A 24,721-nucleotide genomic window follows, 5' to 3' on the forward strand; every position below is an offset into this window, starting at 1 on the left:
TGCATCCACTCCTTAAGGTTGACTCAAGAGCTCTTTCCTTGGCAACTCTTGCATATCTGCTATTCCACAGAGCTCTCTCCCCAAGTTCCAGAACCAAGCAAGGAGTCACTGGATGTCTTTCCCTTTGACCTCAGGCTATAACTTCGCTGTGACAATAACATCGAGAGCTGTGCACATCTGGGATGCTGTTCTCATGGATTATGAAATCAGCAACTCACTGAACCTCAAGGGGTCTCAGTTTCCCCAATGACAAGATCATGCTAATGGCACCAGCCACCTGCCAGGTTATCAGGGGACTTGATAACAATGTCTGCGAATTACAAAGAGAACCCGTGCCATAAATAACAAGTCTTATTAATAAAACTAGTTCAAGACGAGTGCCAAAAACAATATAGCAATAGCAGCGGCAGATCACACTTGGTCAGAACAAAAGAGGGTGGAGAGATTTTCTGATCCTTATTCCTACTAAAACAATTCCCCTTTAATGAAAGAATAAGAATTTAATTTTTTCTCCCTAAAACATTACTTCTACCCACACAACTTTATACACCAGTCATTACTTCTTTCTAACTTATCTGGAGGCAACATTGTATTCACTGGCTGGACAATATAGCGTTGATTTCAAAGCATGTCCAAATATTGCCTCCAATTAAATTAATTGCAGCTATTTAACTTCTCAGGACCAAGTGGATTCAAACCTATTTGTCACACGACCCTCATTCCTGCTGTGCCCTAAATAAACCCAAACTTCCTTTGCAACAGAATGGATCTAACAGAAGACAGTGTACAAACTGGATCATCTCCTAACCTTCTAGGTTGCAAGAGACAAGTAACACTTTGAGAACAAAACCAGATTTCTGTTGATTTGAGGCTTTGGTCTTCTGGTCCTGTCCAAGTCCAAGTCCAAGTCACACTCAAACATAAATGGGGCTTAATGCTACGAATGGGCTTGATACAATTTAAAGACCAAAAACAAAGCAATGAAATGTGTCTTCCTCTCCCCGACTGCTGCCCCCAATGCAAAAGCACTTTGCTGCACATTTGAAGGACGGCATACCCAGCTAAGTTTCATGAAGTCTAAGGGACAGGTTACTGTATCCAGTTCCTAAGGTACTTCCCCAGGGTCAGCAGTGGCTTCCCAGGATGAAGTCAGCAGTTTGTCCCGGGCTCTCTGAGCGGTGCTTTCCCACAGATCAGTGATGCTGTTGGAAAAGGACGACTTACGGATGCAGAGGTGGAAGGGGGGGGTACCAGCAGCTGAACCCTCAATCAGGTCAAGGCAGATGTATTCCCGATAGAACAGGCTGTCACCACTGACCAGCTCAGACTTAGAAATGTGCCTGTCTAGGTTTTCAGAGCAACCCCTTTCATCACTATCTGTGAGGAGGATTCGAACTGAAAGAAGCCAGAAACAGCAGTAGCAGCGTCTCCACTGGGATGCTCCATTCATAGGGGAGCCAGAGCCGCATCCATTCATGGTGGGGTCAGGGAGTCCTTTGCGGGCATTGGTTCTCGTTTCTCAGCAAGCTGCACTTCCCGGGGGGCTGGCATGGCTGCATCGTTCCGAATGAGGATGTCTATTAAGAAGCCGCCGCCAGAGCTATTATTAGCACAGCCATCCCTTGGAAATTTCGCAGAATACGCCTGAATCTACGAACAGTTACTCTGCTAACAGGGTACTGGAGAAAAAGGCACCAAGTCGCTCGTTACACACAGGCAGCCCACGCAGCTTTCTCGGTGCAGCACCGGGAATCTTTTCTGAATTCAACGTGCACCAACATTTGAGCAGCTGCCTCCAATATAGAAGCACTGCATTTAGCCAATTTTAAATGAGCACGTACTAAAGGGGGTTCCCTTCTGTTCTCCTCCCCTTCCGAGCGTCCGTTTTCTCTGCATCAAACTTGCTGCAGCCATTTGGAACGTAAAAAGCAGTCCATCTTAGCAGCCCCGGGCACCGGCGATCGGCTGCTGGCCCCCGCCACCCTTGTCTGAAACGCCCTGTCCTGAACCCAAAGGAAAGGGCTCCCCTGTCACTCTCAAAAAATGGTTTTAAAAAAAGCCTACACAGCTCTGCCTAAAGCCATGTCCTTTCCTATCTCCCCGGGTAGATTCAGACAGCGTGGGACTGAGGTGCCCAAGGAAAGTAGGTGTGTGTGTGCCGAGGGGAGAGTTGCAGAAGAAAGCACAGTATGTGCCCCACGTGGGGTTTGCATTTAAAAACTGTAACATACGCGAAATAAACGACTCCAGGCCCCCAGTAAAGAAGCAGCGGCGCGTCCCTTTTCCCCGGCCCAGCGTGAAAACACGGAAGGCGAAGGGCTGCCGTCAGTCGCCTCCCTGCCACCGCGACCGGGAAACAAAGACACATTACCTTTTATTTTTTGCGCTTCCAAGGGATCCGAGGAACTTCAGGCTGCAAGCGGCTGGTACCCCGGAACGGGCGTCCCATTCGCCCGGGCGAAGGCCCTTGGCCTACTAGGCGGCCTTGGCGCCCGCAGCTGGCGCGCCCCCGCCCCGTCCCCGCCGCCGCCCCCGCCGCGGGCCCTCGGCGTCAGCCCATAGCCCGCTCGCGCCTCTCGCGCCTAGCCTGGCCCGGCGCCAGTGAGCCCCGCCGCCGGCCCGCCCCTCGCCCGCGCCCGGCCCGCCGCATGGTGCGCCCAGCGCGCCCCGAGCCAGTCCCCGGCGCGCTGCTAGGTCGGGTGCTAGGCGGCCACCGCGCGCCACCGCCGCCGCCACCGCCCGCCGCCCGATCCTGGACAACAATGCGCGCCCCCGCCCCCCCAGAAACCCAGGGACGCCCCCAGTCGCCGCCACAGCTGGCTCGGCTTCCCAGCCCCTCTCCGTGGCACCCGCAGGCGAGACAAAGTTCGCTCCCGGTGAGGCTGCGCGCGTCCAAAGCGTGCGGGATGCCCAGCACGGAGGTCCCCAAGCGGGGGACCCCTGGCTCCCCCACAAAACCCACCCAAAGCCACCGCTCGAGGCCCTCTCCTACCCTGAGAGCCCGGAGACAGCAGCTCCCTTGGCTGAAGGCACAGCTCTTACCCCTCGATCTAGTCCAATTGTATTGAATTTTAATCTCCCCTCAACTCTTCAATGGAAGTTGCTGCAGGATAACCGAGGCATGTGGCTATTGTCAAGGCTTCGCAACAATGACTGGGAGAGGGAGACTTCCATTGCGAGAGACCCGCGGGAGGAAAACGGGCTGACACGTTCTCTTTCCAAAAAAGAGAAACAAACTCTGGGAAGATTCCCCACCAAGAACAATAACTCAATTCACAGGGTATGTCTAAATGTTTATTGCTTGAGGAGCTCAATTTGCTCTTAGACACATTTTTTTTCATGAATTGTCAAAACACGGTGATAAAATAAAAGGGGATGCTGGCAAGAGCCTCCACTTAGCAAAAGCCGACATGTTTCTGGGTAAAGTCTTTCTCTAGAATTTCCAACCTGCACCCATCCACTCTTCAGGGGAGAGACTGGTTTTCCTCCCACCATGGTTGATCTAGTACTTGGTAGATCTAGAAACATCATTTTCCGGAGACCGGTAGGCTCTGAGGACTTACAAACTTCGTAATAAAAAGAAATCGCTCACATCCTGTCTTCCAACTGACTGAAAATTATACCTTTTTCCAGTCACAGGTCCTGTGTTGTTTTCTAAACAACACTGGTAAAAATTTTCAACAGTTCAAAAGACCTCACCATCAATAGAAAGGGAATTGGGCATACAGTTAGCACTGGAGAAAAAAGTTGAACGCTGGTGTTAAGGACTACCTGTTTTGTGTGTGTTTGTTTGTTTGTTATAGAGACAGAGTTTCACTCTGTCACCCAGGCTGGAGTGTGGTGGTGTGATCACGGCTCACTGTAACCTCCCCGTCCTGGGCTCAAGTGATCTTCCTGCCTCAGCCTCCTAAGTAACTGGGACTACAGGCACACCCCACCACACGCTGCTAATTTTTGTATTTTTTGTAGAGACGGGATCTTGTCATGTTGCCCAGGCTGGTCTTAACTACCTGTGTTATTTCAAGCTGACTGGAGACTTGATGATCTGAAGCCAGGTTTGAATGGGATTCTCAGGTACCCCTCTAAAGTCTGTGAGGCTTATTCCAATGCAAAGCCCCATTTTTTGATAATGCAACTGGAGCCCATCTCCTTGTGTTCTGAGGTCCTCAGAGGGCATATTGTTTCTTTGCACGCAGACTAGTTCTAGTCCTGATTTGTTTTGACTGCAACACCTAGTAATGGACAATGAGGAAATGTTCAGACCTACAACATTTTTTTTTCTTTTTTTGAGACAGAGTCTGTCTCTGTTACTCAGGCTATAGTGCAGTGGCACAATCTCGGCTCACTGCAGCCTCCCCTCCTGGGTTCAAGCGATTCTCCTGCCTTAGCCTCCCGAGTAGCTGGGATTACAGGCACCCACCACCATGCCCGGCTAATTTTTTAGTAGAGGCGGGGTTTTGCCATGTTGGCCAGGCTGGTCTTGAACTCCTGACCTCAGGTGATCCACCCACCTTGGCCACAGTGTTGGGATTACAGGCGTGAGCCACCGCACCCAGCTCAGACATACATTTCTCTTCCAATATTTTGTTTCCATCCTTAGAGGAGTTGTTGAATTTTATCCACATCTACACCTCCTGCTTTCCGCCTTGGCCACTGTCATATTCTGTATGTCCTAAACTGAACTTGCCTCACTGGCCAATCCTGCCTCCAGGCTCCCTCTCCTAGTAAACAGCATGCTCCCTCCTCCTCCCCAAAGCCAGAAACAGGGATAGAGAGCTCATTTCCCTCCCTCCTTTCTCTCATTCCTCACCTGATCACGGAGCCTGTCCTCATAACTACCTCATGAAAGGTCATGAGGGCAGCCCCTTATCCCAACAGTGCCTGAAGCTGAGTGAGCAACTGCTGGGCGCCAGGCATACTCAGGCCACATCATCTTTCACCAGGATGTCTCCAGCAGCCCTGTGAATGGGTGCTGATCTTATCTCTCTCAGATGCATTCTCCACTCCAGCTGGAGCGATTCTCCTAAATCCCAGATCTGATCCCGTAACTTTCGCTAAAAACCTGTCCAGGGCTTCCCTGGCTTTGGGGACAAAAAGTCCATATTCCTTCTGATGGCTATAAGGACCCCCTGGTCATCCAGTCTTATCTTTTGCCACCCAGCCCCACCAGAAATCGTGTCACCCCCTACCCTCCAGCTACAGAACCCTCTTCCAGGGCTCCGTATGTTCCAGGTGGTCACGCATCCGCGGATCACCCAGTAGCCCAGGCTGGAGAAAGAGCTCAGCTCACATCACTGCTCTGCTTAAAGACTGCGGGTGGCTTCTCACTGCTCCTGCCACATCCTCTTTGTCTTCATCACATATTCTTCACATTTCCTGCTTCCCCTCCCTGGAAGGCCAGGCCCTGCTCCCTACCCCACTCTTTGGGTAGCTGGCTCCTGGTCGTCTTTCAGGTTCTCACTCAAATGCTGCCTCTTAGATAACCTTCGGTGACCAGCACATGGGGAATGTTTTCCCCCAGGTACTTAATATATCACCATCCTGTTTATTTTTTTCTTAACACTTAGCCACCATCAGGATTCACAGACCTGTGTGAAGGGCACACACTGAAGCCATTCTGCCTGGGCTTGAATCTTGCCTGGCCACCGACTAGCTGTGCAAGCTTAGGCAAGTTTCTTAACCTCTCTGTGCCTCAGTTGAGAACACTCATCTATGAAATGGGGACAATAATATTGCCTACCTTGTAGGGCTGTTATGAGGATTAAACGAGTTAATATATGTAAAGCACTTAGAACAGGGTCTGGCTGAATAAGCATAAACCTTTTGGGGCTTTTTAAAAAAGTTGTATTTAAGTTCAGGGGTACACGTGCAGGTTTGTTGCATAGGTAAGCTAGCGTCATGGAGGTTTGTTGTACAAATTATTTTGTCACTGAGGTATTAAGCCTATTACCCATTAGTTATTTTTCCATATCCTCTCCCTCCTCTCACCCTCTGTCCTGTGATAAGCCCCATTGTGTGTTGTTCCCCTTTATGTGTCCATGTGTTCTCATCGTTTACCTCCCATTTATAAATGAGAATATGCAGAATTTGGTTTCTTCCTGTGTTAGTTTGCTAAGGATAATGGCCTACAGCTCCATCCATGTCCCTGCAAAGGATATGATCTCATTCTTTTTTTATGGCTGCATAGTATTCCATGGTGTGTATGTGCCATGTTTTCACTGTATCCCCACAACCAGAACTAGTACCTGGCACAAGATCTCTTTACCCCTCCCAAAACCTTTTGTGCTTGGGGGCCTGGACTGGGAACAAATAAGAATTGAAGGAAGAAAAGCTGTATTCGAAGAATTTGAAGTACTAACAGAAATAGGTCGTGATAACTAAAACACCAAAAGCAATTGCAACAAAATTGACAAATGGGATCTAATCAAACTAAAGAGCTTCTGCACAGCAAAAGAAACTATCATCAGAGTGAACAGGCAATCTACAGAATGGGAGAAAATTTTTGCAATCTACCCATCTGACAAAGGTCCAATATCCAGAATCTACAAGGAACTTAAACAAATTTACAAGAAAAAAACAAACAAGCCCATCAGAAAGTGGGCAAAAGATATGAACAGACACTTCTCAAAAGACGACATTTATGCAGCCAACAAACATATGAAAAAAATCTCCTCATCACTGGTCATCAGAGATATGCAAATCAAAACCACAATGAGATATCATCTCATGCCAGTTAGCACGGCGATTATTAAAAAGTCAGGAAACAACAGGTGCTGGCGAGGCTGTGGTGAAACAGGAATGCTTTTACACTGTTGGTGGGAGTGTAAATTAGTTCAACCATTGTGGAAGACAGTGTGGCAATTCCTCAAGGATCTAGAACCAGAAATCCCATTTGACGCAGCAATCCCATTACTTGGTATATACCCAAAGGATTATAAATCATTCTACTATAAAGACACATGCACATATATGTTTATTGCAGCACTATTTACAATAGCAAAGACTTAGAACCAACCCAAATGCTCATCAATGATAGACTGGATAAAGAAAATGTGGCACATATACACCATGGAATACTATGCAGCCATAAAAAAGAATGAGTTCATGTCCTTTGCAGAGACGTGGATGAAGCTGGAAGCCATCATTCTCAGCAAACTAACACAGGAACAGAAAAACAAACACTGCATGTTCTCACTCATAAGTGGGAGTTTAATAATGAGAACACACGGACACAGGGAGGGGAACATCACACACCGGGGCCTGTCAGGGGCTGAGGGGCAAGGGGAGGGAAAGCATTAGGACAAATACGTAATGCATGCAGGGCTTAAAACCTAGATCATGGGTTAATAGGTTCAGCAAATCACCATGGCACAGTATACCTATGTAACAAACCTGCAAGTTCTGCACATGTGTCCCAGAACTTGAAGTTAAAAAAAAAAAGAAAGAAAAGAAATAGGTCATGGTAAAACTTGATGAATAAAATAAAATTGAAACTTAAGTTACCTGGAAATGAAAACATAAAAAGAAATAGATTTCCTGTTTCACCAGTGGTTATCCTTGGAATTGACAGACAAAAAGCTTTGCCAGTCAAAACTCCACAATGGTCTGTTCCCCAAAGAGCAGCCGATTCTACCACAGAGAATCCAGGCAGCTACTTGCAAAGGTTTAACCCGTTTATGCCTGAGGTTGCAAATTTTTGAATTTTTGCATGAAATTCATATATATTACCTAGAAAAATTCAAGGAACAAGAATTTGAAGAGATAAAATTTTTATTATGCCCCATTGTTCAGTTATGTGGCATTCCAAAAATGGAACACTAGGCGTAAGTGGCTATGAATCAAAGAATATTTCGCAAAGTGTTGCTTCGCTGACCAGCCCTAACATGTAGTTGTGATTAAATAATTTAGAGTGCTTCCATTTTCAGCTTGAGTTTAATACTTTTCGAGACTCTTTCTGCAAAGAGAAACATGGCAGCCGGGTTTATGGGCCTTTGCCTTGTGTTTTGCTGTCCTTGCCGGAGAAGAAAGAAGCAGCAGAAATACTTTTCTTTTTGTTATTTCAGTGGGTCAGCAGGATTTGGAGAGCTGAATACCTGGGGTAACCCTTGCTTCTCTTACACAGACTGAAGGAGCTTTACTTTGGAAAGAGCTGAACTCTTAAAGAGAGGAGAGGTGCTCTGAGGTTTGGAAATGGGGGAGGTAGGAAGGGATGGCGAAGGGTGATAGCACCCCCAAAAGAAGGAAGAGAGAACATCTGTACATGATGGGCAGATGACACGAGACCCTATGCCTGCTGAGTGCCTCAAGAGTGGGCAGGCAACCTGATGGGCCAGTGCATGGCCTGTGAGTTGGGAGCTAAATTCTAAGATATGTGTCTTAGAATTAAACATTATAGGCCTTAGATTATAGGTACAGTGGCTCAAGCCTGTAATCCCAGCACTTTGGGATGCCAAGCAGGATGGATCACCTGAGGCCAGGAGTTCAAGACCAGCCTGGTCAACATGGTGAAACCCCCGTCTCTGCTAAAAATACAAAAAATTAGCCGGGTGTGGTTGCAGCTGCCTGTGATCCCAGCTACTCGGAAGGCTGAGGCAGGAGAATTGCTTGAACCTGGGAGGCGGAGGCTGCAGTGAGCTGAGATCCGTCATTGCACTCCAGCCTGGGTGACAGACAGAGACTCCGACTCAAAAAAAAAAAAAAAAAAAAAAAAGCTAAGATATGTGTCTTAGGCACAGCAAAGGATCCTGGAGTTCAGTCAAGACAGCTGGAGCCTGGCCTCAGAATGAACGGCCAGTCCTTTTGCCCCAAGCACCTTAGTAGCAACTCTATTAGATTGATGACAAGAGGCTGGGTGCGGTGGCTCATGCCTGTAATCCCAGCACTTTGGGAGGCCAAGGTGGACAGATCACCTGAGGTCAGGAGTTTGAGACCAGCCTGGATAACACAGTGAAAGCCAGTCTCTATTAAAAATATAACAGTCAGCTGGATGTGGTGGGGCGTGCCTGTAGTCCCAGCTACTCGGGAGGCTGAGACAGAAGAATTACTTGAACCCAGGTGGAGGTTGCAGTGAGCTGAGATTGTGCCACTGTACTCCAGTCTGGGTGACAGAGAGAGACTCCATCTCAAAAAAAAAAAAATTGATAACGAGACCACTTCCCTGTTTAGAGGTCCAAGGTGGCCTGAGAGAGAGGGAAGAGGATGCAAATTCTTGCCACCCCAATGAATGAGGATGTAGTCAAATTTAATTGGGTTTAGAGAAATAAATTAATGTGATTTTGTGTGTATGCCCAAAGTGAGGGAGCAAAAATCCTGTCTTCTCCACTAATAACAAGTGCCAGGTTCTTAACTCTAGGATTTGAGTCACAGCTTCTCTGACCAGCTTGGAGCATACATGGGACAATTAAGAGATGATGGCTTAGCTCTGTTCTTTGCTAGGGTCTCACTATTGGTGGAGAAAGATCTCTCCCACTCAAGCCTTTGTGTACTTGCCGAGCTGAGGACAGGAGACAAGGTAAGGGAGGACCTGAAGCTGGGTTGTGTAATCCTGTCCTTGGAGCTAATACCATTGGGCAGTCTTGGACTCCTTTTCCAGGGCAACCTTGAATAAGCCTCTTATTGAAGCTGTTTCTCACCTTTAAAATGAGCCTGGGAGCTGGGCACAGTGGCTCACACCTGTAATCCCAGCTCTCTGGAGGGCCGAGGTGGGAGGATCACTTGAGGCTAGGAATTTGAGACCAGCCTGGGCTACATAGTGAGACCCCTGTCTCTACAAAAAAAATTTAAAAATTAGCTGAGTTTGCACCTGTAGTCTCAGCTACTTGGGAGGATGCGGTGGGAGGATCACTTGAGCTCAGAAGTTTGTGATCGCACCACTGCACTCCAGCCTGGGTGACAGAGCAAGACCCTGTCTATAAAATAAAATAAAATAAAATAAGCCTGATAATATCTATTGCCAGCCTTATGAAGACTAGGGGTTCAACACATATTGCTTCCAAAACCACACAACTGATAATAATGAACAACTAACATTGTGGTGAGTATGTACTCTGTATTAGGCAGTGCTAGAGCTTTCCAAACTTTAATTTAATCATCATGGGATTCCTATGAGGTGGAAACTGTTCTGTCCCTTGGTGAGTATGTACTCTGTATTAGGCAGTGCTAGAGCTTTCCAAACTTTAATTTAATCATCATGGGATTCCTATGAGGTGGAAACTGTTCTGTCCCTTTTCTACAGACAAGGAACTTGGGATGTAAAAAGGTGAAGTGGGCCAGGTGTGGTGGCTCACACCTGTAATTCCAGCACTTTTTCTGGCAGGCTGAGGTGGGACGATGGCTTCAGTCCAGCAGTTTGAGGCTGCAGTGAGCTATGATCATACCACTGCATTCCAGCCTGGGTGCCAGAGTGAGACCCTGTCTCTATAACAAAAAAGAAAATGAAGCCACATGCCTGAGGGGACTCTGCTGATCAGATTTGAACCCAGAGTCATCTTTTGGAGGCTTGAGCTCTTATTGTCCATGCTTGCCTGCCACAGGCTGTACACGTGAAATACACTGGCGGTCACAGGCAGCATGGCCACAGAATTACTTTGTATTCACTATTAACTGTGGATGGAGTCCCAGTTACAGCGGAAGACACCTGGGAATTGATAGTCTCCTGTGTCGTTCCATCAGTTCCTAACCTGCACCATATGGACATAGCTTTACATTCCATTTTCTGTGTTTATAGTGAATAACACTGGCAAGTTTTCCTTTCATATGTCAAGCAGGTTTTAAAAATGCAGAGAGATCCCTCTGGGGCAGGTTAAAGTGCTTGGCTGGTTTCAAGTGAACCCTATTATATTTTTATACCCAATCCTTTTTGCTTCCTACTCCCAGGTCAATTAGAGGCCAATTCTGAGCCACTTCAATCAAAAAGGGATAATTCTATCTCCTGTCATGTGTGGCCTGCGATCAAGTACTTAAAACCAGGGTCCCCGGGGTGTATGAAGAAATTATCCAATGGCTGTGTTTTATTTTGTTATTTTTTCACCAACAGCTCTGTCATTTGAAATAACCAAGTTTTATAGTTTTGTTGTGTTCTCATTACATTAGATAGTTGGTTATGATTTTTCTTGGCTGGGAATCATGATTTAGACTGCAACTCATGGCAACAAAAACCCAGAGCAAGGCTTTCTGAAACACAGGCAAGAATCAATCAAAACATCACAAGCTAATTAAAGTACCTTGGAGCCCCTGGGAGTACCTGCATTTCAGCAAGTACCACGGTATAAAATTGGTTAACATTCTAAGTATACTCAAGTACCTTCGGCTAGCTCTCTCCCCAAGGCTTTTTTGTTTATTTACTCAGAAATATGTATTAATAAAAATAGGGCCAGGCACGGTGGCTCACGCCTGTAATCCCAGGACTTTGGGAGGTCGAGGTGGGTGGATCAATTGAGGTCAGGAGTTTGAGACCAGCCTGGCACAGGACTCCAGGTCAGTAAAATATTTTCTTGCTCCTTTATCATAATTTAAACCTTACAACAATACAACTCCCACAGGTGCAGACAGAACCATTGGAAACACCATCAGTAAAGAGTTATCCCTTTAAAGAAAACAATGCTATCTTTCTGGAACCTGCTTAAAACATGGTGAAACCCCATCTCCACTAAAAATACAAAAATTAGCCAGGCATGTTGGCAGGTGCCTGTAATCCCAGCTACTCAGGAGGCTGAGGCAGGAGAATTACTTGAGCCTGGGAGGCAGAGGTTGCAGTGAGCCTAGATCACGCCACTACACTCCAGCCTGGGCGACAGAGCGAGACTCCATCTCGAAAATAAAATAAAATAAAATAAAATAAAATAAAATAAAATAAAATAAAATAAAATAAAATAAAATAAAATAAGAAAGGTTAAAACTTAGTTGGCATTTACCAAGTGCCAGGTACTGATTATGTGTTTTACGTATCTTCGCAACAGCCCTCTGAGATGGGCACTATTGTTAACCCCATTTATAGGTGAGGGAATGGAAACACAGGGAGAGGTGTGATAAGCCATCTCAGATCCTACAGACGAGAAGTCGGCCACTGCCAGTTACCAAACTCAGGCAGTCTGATTCCAGAGCCGGTGCTCTCAACCCTAAGGTGTGTTCCTCAACCCTCAGTCATGGTCGAATATTAGGTGGTATTGCGTCCCTTCTCGTGCCCAGCACAAATAATTATAATTTATTTATTGGCCCATTGCTTCACTGCAAAAAGCAGCTAAGGCAGAAATATTTGTAAAATTGAATGGAGGCTGGGTGCGGTGGCTCATGCCTGTAATCCCAGCACTTTGGGAGGCCAGGGCAGGTGGATCTGCCTTGAACCAGAGATCAGGAGTTTGAGACCAGCCTGGCCAACATGGTGAAACCTGTCTCTACAAAAAATACAAAAATTAGCTGGGCATGGTGGCGGGTGCCTATAATCCCAGCTACTCAGGAGGCTGAGGCAGGAGAATCTCTGAGCCCAGGAGGCGGAGGTTGCAGTGAGCTGAGATCATGCCACTGCACTCCAGCATGGGCAACAGAGCGAGACTTCATCTCAAAAAAAAAAAAAAAAAAAGAATGGAAAAGATTTTCAGCAAATATTCCTTTTCCTATTGTAACATCGATTATTGTGAAGGTTTATGTGCAAGTGACATCAATCTACCAATCTCTCAAGTGAGCAATAGGACTATATTGAAAGGATGGGCCAGAGCAGGAAGTAAGAGCCCCGGGACCTCCCAGCCCCAGGGAGAACAGGCGAGTGAGCTTCTCAGAGCTGGGACAGGGCAGGAAGCTGGCCCCCAGTGATGACTTGGGAGGCAATGATTTCTCCTGCCACCCCATAGAAGTCAGACCTACTCCAAATTATAATAGCAAATAATGTGTTAATAAAGAATAATATGGTTCAGGCTATCAAATTTCTAGGATTCTGATTTCACTAAATAAGAAGATAGGCTATTTAATTTTTTGTATATTTGTTTGTTTTAGAGACAGGGTCTCACACTGTCATCCAGGCTGGAGTACAGTGGCGTGATCATAGCTCACTGTAACCTTGAACCCCTGAGCTCAAGTGATCCTCCTGTCTCAGCCTCCTGAGTAGCTGGGGCTACAGGCATGTACCACTATACCTGGCTAATTTTTATTTTTAAATTTTTTTGTAAAGATGGGGTCTTGCTATGTGGCCCAGGCTGGTCTTGAACTCAAGTGATCCTCATGCCTTGGCCTCCCAAAGTGTTGGGATTACAGGCATGAGCCAGTGTGCCAGTCTAGGCTTATTTGTTGAGATGGGATTGGGTACAAAAGGTTAACATTTAGAGAGATCTCTCTGCATGGAAAATAAAAAAGTTGGAGATATCTATACATGGAGGGCATTTAGACTTATGGAAATTGATGGTTAGGCAAAATACTGGAGAGAGAGAAAGAGAGAGAGAGAGAGAGACAGACAGTGACAGAGATGAGCCAACTGAGCCAACATGAGAATCCCCTGGAAGACCAGTCAAAATAGATTCCTGGGCCGGGCACAGTGGCTCACACCTGTAATCCCAGCACCTTGGGAGGCCGAGGCAGGTGGATCACTTGAAGTCAGGAGTTCAAGACCAGCCTGGCCAACATGGTGAAATCCCATCTATACTAAAACACAAAAAAATAGCTGGGTGTGGTGGCACACACTTGTAATCCCAGCTACTTGGGAGGCTGAGGCAGGAGGACTGCTTGAACCCGGGAGGTGGAGATTGCAGTGAGCCAAGATCACGCCACTGCACTCCAGCCTGGATGACAGAGTGAGAGGCAGTCTCAAAACAACAACAACAACAACAACAACAACAACAACAACAACAAACAACAGATTCTTGAGTGTTACCCCCACTCCCATTTCCAACCCAGGTCTCTGATTCTTAGCTTGGGTTAGGGTGTAATAATTTACATTTTTAACAGATTCCAAAGATATTGATCCTGCCGATTGGAGCTTACACTCAGCACAATTTTCCTACCTCTTGGCTTTTACTGTGCTCCGGGCACCCTGTTGTCTTTACGCTTGTGCTAGCCCCAGGGCCTTTGCACTTCCATCTGCTTGGAAGGCCCTCCTCCAGATACCAGTAGGAATCAAGCTCTTACCTTTTCAGGTCCCTGCTCAGATGTACCCTTATTACTGAGATCTTTTCTAACCACCTTTCTTAAAAATAGCAACTCCCACCTGCCCACCTCCTGCTCCCCCGTTCCTAATCCCTTTCCTAGTTTGTCTCCATTCTTTCTTTTGCCTCCTAACAGACTGTACAATTTATTTACTTAGCTGTTTGTTTTATTACCTGTCCTTCCCACGAGAGCAGAGATTTATGTCCATTTGGCTTTTTGCTAAATCTCCTGAGCCTAGAACAGTCTTTGGAACATACTAAACATTCAATAGATATTTGTTGAGGCCGTGCATGGTGGCTTATGCCTGTAATTCCAGCACTTTGGAAGGTGAAGGCAGGAGGATCACTCTAGGCCAGGAGTTTGAGACCAGCCTGGGCAACATAGCAAGACTCCAACTCTACAAAAAAATTTTTAAAATAAAAATTAGCCAGGTGTAGTGATGCACGCCTGTAGTCCCAGCTACTCAGGAGGCTGAGGCATGAGGATCAGTTGAGGCCAAGAGTTTGAGACCAGCCTGGGCAACGTAGCAAGACCCCATTTCTAAAAAAAAAAAAAAAATAGCCAGGGTGTGGTGGTGACATGTGCCTGTGGTCCCAGCTACCCTAGAGGCAGAAGTGGGAAGATGGTGTGAACCCAGGTGTTGGAGGCTGCAGTGAGATAGGACCATGCCACTACACTCCAGCCTGGGTGACAGCGACAGCTTGTCTCTTAAAAAAAAAAAATTGTCTGATGAGTGAATAAAATGAATGAATGGACATTCTTGGATGTAGAATTGCAGTCTTAAGAACTTAATTCTGATGGAAATGCTTCCTAACCGATTGCCTCCCTATCTAAAATGAAATATAATCATGTCGCTCCACTTCTGAAATATCTAAATATCTCTCACACCCCGAGTGAAGCTGAAGCTCCCTGGCATTTGTTCATCACCAGGCACTGGTCGGGGCTGGGACACGACAGTGAACAGATGCGGGTGGCCTTTGTCCCCTTTTGCCTACAGTCCAGTTGAAAATAGGGCCTGCCTGTCTGTCTGGCCTCACCAACCACTATTTCCTGCTGGCGTTTCGCCTCCCAACCAAGGAGAAGCTCCTACAGGCCCCTGTGCTTCTTGCCTTCTCGCTTTCGCACGGCTGTACATCTGCGCGGAAAACCCTCCCGTCCTCCCTGACACCTGGTTGACTCCCACTCACTCTTCCAGCTCCGCTCAGACGCCTCATTCCCTGGGAAGCCTTCCCCGAGGTTCCCCTCTCCCATGCCCTAAATAACCCATGCGCATCTCTACGCTCAGCACGTTTTCATCACCACCTTTGCATATGTCTTTATACTGCTCTCCGTCAAGAATTCTTCAAAGATAGGCATCACGGCAGTGCTTTTTGTTTTAATAATTTTCTTGTATTCCAGATCCTCAAAATGTGTTCGCCTGTACACGGTGTATGGTATTTAATTTCACTTTATCACTTTCTTTTAGCCAAGCATTGTGATCAGAACCCAATAGATTTTTATAGTTAAATCCATCCTGCTAATAAAAAGCAGGGGAGTCAGTGATGGTAGAAAGCAGCATTTGTAATCCCAGCACTTTGGAAAGCCGAGGCAGGAGGATCACCTGAGGTCAGGAGTTTGAGACCAGCCTGGCCAACGTGGCGAAACCCTGTCTCTACTAAAAAATACAAAAATTAGCCAGTGTGGTGGTGGATGCCTGCAATCCCAGCTACGCAGGAGGCTGAGGCAGGAGAATCGCTTGAACCCGGGAGGCAGAGGTTGCAGTGAGCCGAGATTGTGCCACTGCACTCCAGCCTGGGCGACAGAGTGAGACTCTATCTCAAAAAAAAAAAAAAAAAAAAAAAAGAGAAGAAAAGAAAACAGCATTTGACCAGTGTTAATACACAACTCCTTAAAACAGTTTTAAGGAAGGCAGCCTTCCTTAAAGTCTGGAACTGTGACCACTGTTTCTCATAAATGAACAAGGACCAGTCGCAACACTGGCCCCAACAATAAAGCCCACTTTTTTGGGGATACCTGCAATGCATTTTGAAGACTCCTGAAAGCTTTTGAGGGGGCCTAATAAAAGCTCTTAATAATAGAGCAGGTCTAGTTTCTATTAGATCTTGAAATAGACATGCTTCCATCTCTCCCTAGTCTCTCCTTTGTAAACTATGAATTGTTTTCATGTTGGCTCTTAGAGATCTAAGCTTCTTCCTTTGTTTATGTACTTTTAACTTCTTTGTGTGGTTTTGGGAAGGTAGGCACAGATTTTTTCTCAAAAGTGAAATCAAGTTCTCAGTAGAAGAGGAAATACATAGTGAAGAGAAAGGAAAGTACCGTTCAAATCTTCAGAGAATGCCCCTTGTGCTCTTTACAAAGGAAATTCCCTTGGAAATGGTTATAACCTAAACTATTAATATGATCAGCTCATAATAACAGTGATAATAATATCTACTATTTGTTGAGTGCCATGCACATTACACGCATTATCTATAATTTCTGCGGCAACACAACACTGTAGGTCTTGTTAATTTCCATTGTATAGATTCAGAAATGGAGGCTCAGAAACACTAAGTAACTTGCCGAAAGTCTGTACCTAGAAGGAAGCAGATTTGTATCCAAGTCAATTTTTAAGACCTCCAAAGTGCATTCCGTTTTTTCCGTCATGGCTTAATTTTGAGCAAAAGGAGGCATGGGTTGATAAAGGGCTTGCAGTGCGAAGTCCCAGATTGATTTCTGGAGGAGCGGAGGGGAACCTTGAGGAAAGAATTGGAAGTTTAAGCGCCAAAAATCATGTTCAGCCACAGAACATTTCTGCCACCCCTTGAAATCAGAATCATGGCACCCGAGCGGAGCTCTGCAGACACCTGGAAATGTTCTGGGTCAACAGGGCCGAGCCCCATGATGAGGCATAGGCTGAGCCTCTGCAGCCCCCAGTCTGGGACCCTGGCATCCTTCTTGGTGTGTATTAGAATGCAGCTACTTATGGATTCTGTTGATTTTCAACGTAACCCTCATGGCAATCACAGTCACATCTCTGATTCTGCTCCTCCTCGCTGTGTGACTTTGAACAGGTCAGCCTGAATCTTCCAGAAGGGCCTTTTTTAAAATCTGTCTATATAGCAGGCTGAAACTGTTGTTTAATCCACTTTCCTGCCCAAAGACACAGAGTGCAATAACACAGTGGTCAGCAGTACAGGTTATGGTAGCTGACTCCTGAGGTTTGAACCACCAACCAACAGCTTACTAGTGGTGTAACCTTAGGCTAATGAGTTCTAACCTTTTCTGCATCTCAGATTCCTACTCATAGGCATGCTATGAGGGTTGCATTGTGTAATGTATAAAGAGGGAGTTTTTGGCACAGAGTACACGTTAAATAAAATATATGCTATGGTATTATTTCCATTATCAGCATCCACTAAGGGCGTGAAATCTGGCAGCTTTTGTCTGTATACAATACCGTCTTCTCCACTATGTTAGATGTCAATCCTTGGTTTGAGCCTCACAGGTAACTGCTGTGAGCTTTAATGAGACCCCGGGTGAATTACGTCTTGTAAGTTAATCATAGGAAACAGTCTTGTCCTAAATAACTGTGCCCTACATTCCAATTCCATCCCTGTCCTCTGAGTGCACCAAGTGTATCCTCCTTGCCGAGATGTTCGCCCTGCTCGTGTGTGAATAACTTAGGAGTGAATTCAAATGCATTTAAATAGCGCACAACCTTTCAGCAATTGAGGGTGTGCTGTTTGCCTTCCCATGGGAATGCCCGTCAGTCACATCTAAAGGTGCGTGCTCTGAACTTCAGCATTTACCCCTGAGGTGTTGCTGTGTCTCATCCTCAACTGTGTGGCGCAGTATTATCCACGCCCATAGGTCAACTTCTGGTTCCTTCTACCTTCTCAGGCCCTTGCAGCCCTACGTCACTCAGCAAGTCAGTGACAACACTGCCGAAAAATGATGGAGAACCCGTTTCATTCCATTTTTTAGGAGTTAGAACTAAAATTATATTTTACATCAGAAGGTAGTCTGTAGAGAAAAAGAGAAAATGCACCTGAGTTGTCTAAGTGTGTTCTTACAAAGGAAATTCTTTTGGAAATGGTTATAACCTAAACTATGATCAGCTAATAATAACAGTAATAATAATAATATCTATTATCTGTTGGGCGGTGATGTGCATATTATGTGCATTATCTATAATCTGCAGCAAGACTGCACAGCAGGTCTTGTTAATTCCAATTGTATAGATCCAGAAATCGAGGCTCAGGAACATTAAGTAACTTGCCAAAAGTCTATACCTAGAAAGTTGCAATGTTCAGTTCAAAGGGAAACCCACGGCGGGTCCCAGATCAGACAAAATGAAATGCCACAACCCCCAATTCTTACAATACTTACAGGCACCATGTGGCTGTTGTCTTATTTGTTGAGGGTTCAAGGCTTGTGTCAACACCTCCACCTGACAGACGAGGAAGTAGGCAGTAAGTTCCTGGCCTGCCCAATGGCTCCTAGTGACTCTGAGGGACATTCACAATGAGAATAGACAGCCTCTCACTTTAGGTGATGAGCGCTGTTCACTGAGAGCTGTCACCTGCCAGGATCAGTGGAAAGTTGCTGCTAGATCAAATATTTACACACTCATAAGTTGCTTCCTACTATAGTGAGTTCCTCATAATACAAAAGTACCTAAAATTCTGGGTTTTTAAATTTTAAAGTCACTTAAAAAAAAAAAAAAGCACAGATAGGCCGGGTGCAGTGGCTCACACCTGTAATGCCAGCACTTTGGGAGGCCGAGGCAGGCGGATCACCTGAGGTCAGGAGTTCGCGACCAGCCTGGCCAACATGGTAAAACCCCGTCTCTACTAAAAATACAAAATTAGCCAGGCATGGTGGCGGGCACCTGTAATCCCAGCTACTCAGGAGGCTGAGGCAGGAGAATCGCTTGAACCCTGGAGGCAGAGGTTGCAGTGAGCCAAGATCGTGCCACTGCACTCCAGCCTGGACAAGAAGACGGAAACTCCATCTAAAAAAAAAAAAAAAAAAAAAAGGACAGATAATATATTAGACTGCTATGTAACTACCATTAAAGTTAAACACTTTATCTTATTTGCTTATTGAAAGCAAGAGAGAGAGAGCTTGCTAAAGCCATGCCTCTCATCCTTTTTCCTTCCCTCCCCATTCCCTCCCCAGAAGGTGATAGTCTCCTACAGTAGGTCTCTAGCATTCCCTATTTGTTTCTGTCCTTTGCATGTGAATGTAGCATAAGCAGTATACACTGTTTTGTGTGTTTTTCAACTTTACAGAAATGCAGCTAGAACAGAGTTATCTTTTCCCAACTTATTTTCCATTCAACATCACATTTTTGAGATTTATCAATATGAGTGTTTTTGAATTTCATCCATTTATTGGATTCCATGGTGCAAATATACCACAGGATGTGTCTATGTTCTCCAGCTGAGGGACAAGTTACGTCTAAGTGTTCATTATTTACAAACAGCCAGGGCCTTTGCTCCTAGCGGTTCCTCTGCCTGCCAAGCTCCTCTTCCGGGAATTCATTCATTTGATGACCTTCTCAACATGTCCACTTAATTTGCTCCCTCTTCTTCCCATGTTTTTACTCAGTTATCAGTAGCATTGCCAGAGAAAAGACAGGATATCCAGTTAAATTTGAATTTCAGATAAACAACAAGTTCATGTGTAGTATAAGTATACCCCAAGTGCTATATGGGATATACTTACCCTAACAAAAGATTCACTGATTATCTAAAATTTATGTGGGAATCTTATATTTGTATTTGTTAAATCTGCAACTCTAATTGTGACATTCTCAGTGAGGCCATCGCTGTACAGCCTAGTTACAGTTTTAGCCTCCTCCCCAACACTTCCTATTCTTTTTTACTCTCTTATTGTTTTTACGCAGCCCTTATCATCAGTTTTCCTGCAATATATTTCCTTATTTATTTTGCTCATTACATATCTTTTTCCTCTGGAATGTAAGCCCTTTGCAGGCAGGATTTTTGTTTTGTCTTCTGCTATGTGAAACACAGTATGTGCTTAATAAATACTTGCCGAGCAAATGAATAAATGAATGAAAGGGTGCAAGGACTGCCTTTGTACGTGTCTCCTTTGTAGTGTGTGAGATTTTCTCTAGGATAAACATTTGGAAGTAAAATTGCTTTTTGTAGGGTGTGTGTCTTTACTAGGTATTGCCAATTTGCTGTCTGAAGTAATTGAACAAATTTCCGTTCCCATCAGTAACGTATAAAAGTTCCCATTTCTTAACACCCACAGTACCTTTCTTTCTTTACCTTTGCAATTGCAATAATTTTGATTTTTGAGTCAACAGTTGAGACCAGCATGGAAACATAAGATAACCACAAATGAATTCAAAATAAACAGTAATTATGAATCCAAAAGGTGTCAGATGTTCTTAGGTGCTTATTTAAAAGACGAGTTAATTATTATGGATGTACGAACAATTCTAAACCATGGTGTCTCTTGTGTAATAAAATAAACAGAAATTGCCCAAACTTAACACTGTCGCAATGCCATTTAAAAACTCATAATAAAAAACTTTGAAGAAAAACCATTTTATTTATTTTGCAACTAAAAAGGAGGAAGTCTTGCCTAAGAAAACCAAAATGAAAACCCAAATGCAAGTGGTGGAGAGTTCTTTAAGATCTGCTTCAGAATTGCCAGAAACATGCAACTCATGTCGAAAGAGAAAATTTGAAAAAGTCCTTTGTTATAGATATGGCCAATCTCTTTTAAGTCCAAAAGACGAGTTTGAGGTATATAAAGAAGCACTGTAATTAAAGGATACAACAACATGGCCTATTTTAATGTGTTCTTAATACATTCTTGGACAGCCATGAAATATGTTGTGAAACATTGTAAAAAATGGCCGCTATCTCTCACTCCTTCCTGTTTCATGGCTTTGTAATGTGACTGTGAAGTGATGTCTAGAAGTGAAATCTGTTTTTCTTCCACTTGAATCTGGGCTGGTCTTCCTGGTTTGTCTTGGCCAATAAAATGCAGGAGTGATAATATGCTAGTTCAAAATTTAAGTCTCCAAAGGACTTTGATGCTTCAATTTGATCTCTTGGAAGACTGCCTAGCTGCCATGTGAACAAGCCTGGGCTAACCTGCTGGAAGATGAGAGCAGGTGGATCAAAGCTGAGGCAGCCTAGTTATCTCAGCCCAGGCCTCAGAGAGGGGAGAGAACCCAGCTGACATCAGCAGTGTCATCCACTTGACTTGCAACTGACCACAGATGCATGAGGGAGAGGAGAACTGCCTTGCTGAGCCCCGCCTGGATTACCAACATATGCAATCATGCGCTACATAAATACTGGTTATTTTAAGCTATTATATTTTGCGATGGTTTGTTACTTAGCGGTGGTTAACTGGGACACAGGCTAACTTGGCTCTTCACCCTGCAGAAAGCAGATTTGTTAATTTCTTCATTTACTTTTCTTTTGCTAAATGTATGCTGATGAAAATTGTTGAATATGTTTTAATTTGCAAAGGATTTGATGGGAAAATAACTGATGAAGATTTTTTTTCCACAAATATGTGAGTGTTTTATTGAGCACAATATCAACTGGAACCAATAAACAATTACGCACACAGCTGGCACCCAGCAATGACACACAGCTGCATTGGAACATTTTGCCCCATGCATGTACCAGAAACCACGGCATCATTCACCAACACCATCCTGTTAAGCCTCTGGGAGTTTCATGAAAAAAAAAAAAAAAAAAAAAGTCTAGTGGTTTGAAAACTTGTCTTTTAAGGGAAATTATTAAGAAAATGAAAACTGCCTCTGAAATTTGACTTCAAAATTGTATTCTAGGTATATCCTTTTCCTTCTCAGCCAGGGAAAGTGCTATGTGGAGTTTTCAAACTCATAGATGAATTACTAGTTTTCTTCAAGGAGAACAAATACAAACAAACAAAAATCCTGACTACAGCTTTGAAAAATCCAAATAAATAACAGTAATCATGAAGAGTGGCTCACAAATTTTTTTTCAAAGCTGAATTTCCACAGTCTACCAGGGCAAAAGAAAGCTAGGAATGTTTTTTCCTGCACATGATAAGATCATTTCCAAAAAAGTAAAGCTCTGCAAATGAATGCAAATGTTGATGGTGAACAATTAATCTTTTGCAACCCCAAGTTCAGTTCATATTATGAAAATTATAGTGTTGGGGTAAAAATATAGAAAACAGCCTCCATTATCTCACTTCACTAAAACGGTTTTAGATACTCAAGAATTTAAAAGAGATTGACGAGCAAATCAGAGTTCATTCAGTTCACCACCTGCAAGAAAAAGCATTTTTTGACATTTTCACACGCAGAAGCCTAAAAACGGGCCACAGTTTTGTTGTATCTCAAGGAATCTCTTTTTATTTTTATTTTGGAGACAGAGTCTTGCTCTGTTGCCCCAGCTGGAGTGCATGGCACAATCTCAGCTCACTGCAACCTCCGCCTCCCGGGTTCAAGGGATTCTCATGCCTCAGCCTCCTGAGTAGCTGGGACTACAGGCATGTGCCACCTCGCCTGGCTAATTTTTTGTATTTTAGTAGAGACTGGGTTTCACTGTGTTACCCAGGGTGGTCTCGAACTCCTGAGCTCAGGTAATCCACCTGCCTCGGCCTCCCAAACCGCTAGGATTAGAGGTATGAGCCACTGTGCCTGGCCTCAAGGAATCTCTTTAGTGATTCTGCTGGACAAGCATACAAAGCAAAGAGAAAATCCTTTTACTCTGCGCCCACATATTTATGGGGTCTAGGTCCTCAAAATACTGAAGCACCCAAACAGAGAAGAGAAAGTTTCTAGAAACTGAATCTGACAGCTCCAGCTTTCTTCCCTTTTCTTTAATGCAACCCAGTTTCCCAAAATGAATATGCACAATCCAAATGCTTCTCATTTTTGTTTTTCCTTTATTTTTCCTAACAGTAAATATTTTAACTTTGACAATGAACCCTTTATATTATAGAAAAGAATGCAAAGTTTACAAGGAATGTAAGATAAACAATGAGACTAAAAAGCAGCTTCCTACAGTAGCAGCGTTGGGGACAACAGCAGGGATCAGGGCCCTTGTGCACTGCTGGTGGGACTGTGACATGGTGTAGCTACTTTGGAAAACAGCCTGGCAGTTCCTCAAAATGTTAAACACAGAGGGACCATGTGACCCATGCCTGGGTATATAACCAAGAGAAATGAAAACATATATCCACAGAAACTTGCACATGAATGTTCATAGTGACATTACACATAATAGGCAAAAGCTGGAAGAAACTAAATGTCCATCCGCTGATGAACAGATAAGCAAAATGTGATGTATCCACAAAATAGAATTTTTTTTTTTTTTTTTGAGATGGAGTCTCGCTCTGTCGCCCAGGCTAGAGTGCAGTAAGCGCGATCTCGGCTCACTGCAAGCTCCGCCTCCCGGGTTCACGCCGTTTTCCTGCCTCAGCCTCCTGAGTAGCTGGGACTACAGGCACCACCACCACGCCCGGCTAATTTTTTTGTATTTTTAGTAGAGACGGGGTTTCACCATGTTAGCCAGAATGGTCTCGATCTCCTGACCTTGTGATCCGCCTGCCTAGAATATTATTTGGCTGGGCGTGGTGGCTCACACCTGTAATCCCAGCAGTTTGGGAGGCTGAGGCGGGTAGATCACCTGAGGTCAGGAGTTCGAGACCATCCTGACCAACATGGTGAAACCCCATCTCTACTAAAAATACAAAATTAGCTGGGTGTGGTGGTGTGTGCCTGTAATCCTAGCTACTCCGGAGGTTGAGGCAGGAGAACCTCTTGAACTCAGGAGGCAGAGTTTGCAGTGAGCTGAGGTCACACCATTGCACTGTAGCCTGGGTAACAAGAGTAAAACTCCATTTCAAAAAAAAAAAAAAAAGGATATTATTCAGAAAAGAAATGAAGTACTGATACATGCCCCAACATGGATGAACCTTGAACACATTATGCTAACTGAAACAAATCACTTACAAAAGACCACATATTGTCTGAGTCCACTGATATGAAATGTGCAGAATAGACAAATCTATACGTAGAAAAAGTAAATCAGTATTTTCCTAGGGACAAAGGGATGGAGTTAATGTGTGTGGGGATGATAGCTTATGAGTACAGGATCTCTTTTTGGGGTGGTGAAGATGTTGTAAAATTGGGGCAATGGTTGCATGACTGTGAATATACTACAAATCACTGAATTGCGTACTTTAATAGATGAATTGTATGGTATGTGAATTAGATCTCAATAATAACAATAAACATAAGCATCCTGCTTTCATTAGGCCACCATCCCCAGGCTTCAGGCCACGTCTTTTGATCTTCTCTGCCATTAGGGTCTTTGGTGCTAAAGGGATGGGAGACATTCAAATAAGGGTCCAGCCACATCTCCTGAGGCACGTGATCCCCCTTCATTCATATGACAAACATCTACTGAGCTCCTGCAACATGCCAGGACCTCAGTAGATGGGGTATCCTTAGTAACTGTATCCTTAATACTAGTAGATGGGGTATCCTTAGTAAATGGGGTATCCTTAGTCACTTAGTAACTAGGACTAGTACTAAGGATACAGTTAGTGAACAAAA

At 44.6% G+C, this 24,721-nt stretch overlaps 1 protein-coding gene across 14 annotated transcripts in view; it reads right to left on the reverse strand.

Annotated features, from left to right (window-relative positions):
* FRMD4A (FERM domain containing 4A) overlaps positions 1-24,721 on the reverse strand; it is a 688,079-nt gene that overhangs the window by 244,366 nt on the left and 418,992 nt on the right. Inside the window, exon 1 of one of the 14 annotated variants that reach the window (XM_054660745.2) lies at positions 3,043-3,231. The exons of 12 other annotated variants lie outside the window; for them this stretch is intronic. The gene's annotated coding sequence lies outside the window, so the exon portion shown is untranslated. Of the gene's footprint in view, positions 1-2,371; positions 2,464-3,042; positions 3,232-24,721 lie in introns of those variants that run through there. One more of the 14 variants, XM_054660744.2, reaches the window with a different exon arrangement.

Source organism: Pan troglodytes, chromosome 8, assembly GCF_028858775.2.
Source record: "Pan troglodytes isolate AG18354 chromosome 8, NHGRI_mPanTro3-v2.0_pri, whole genome shotgun sequence".
NCBI classification, from domain to species: domain Eukaryota; kingdom Metazoa; phylum Chordata; class Mammalia; order Primates; family Hominidae; genus Pan; species Pan troglodytes.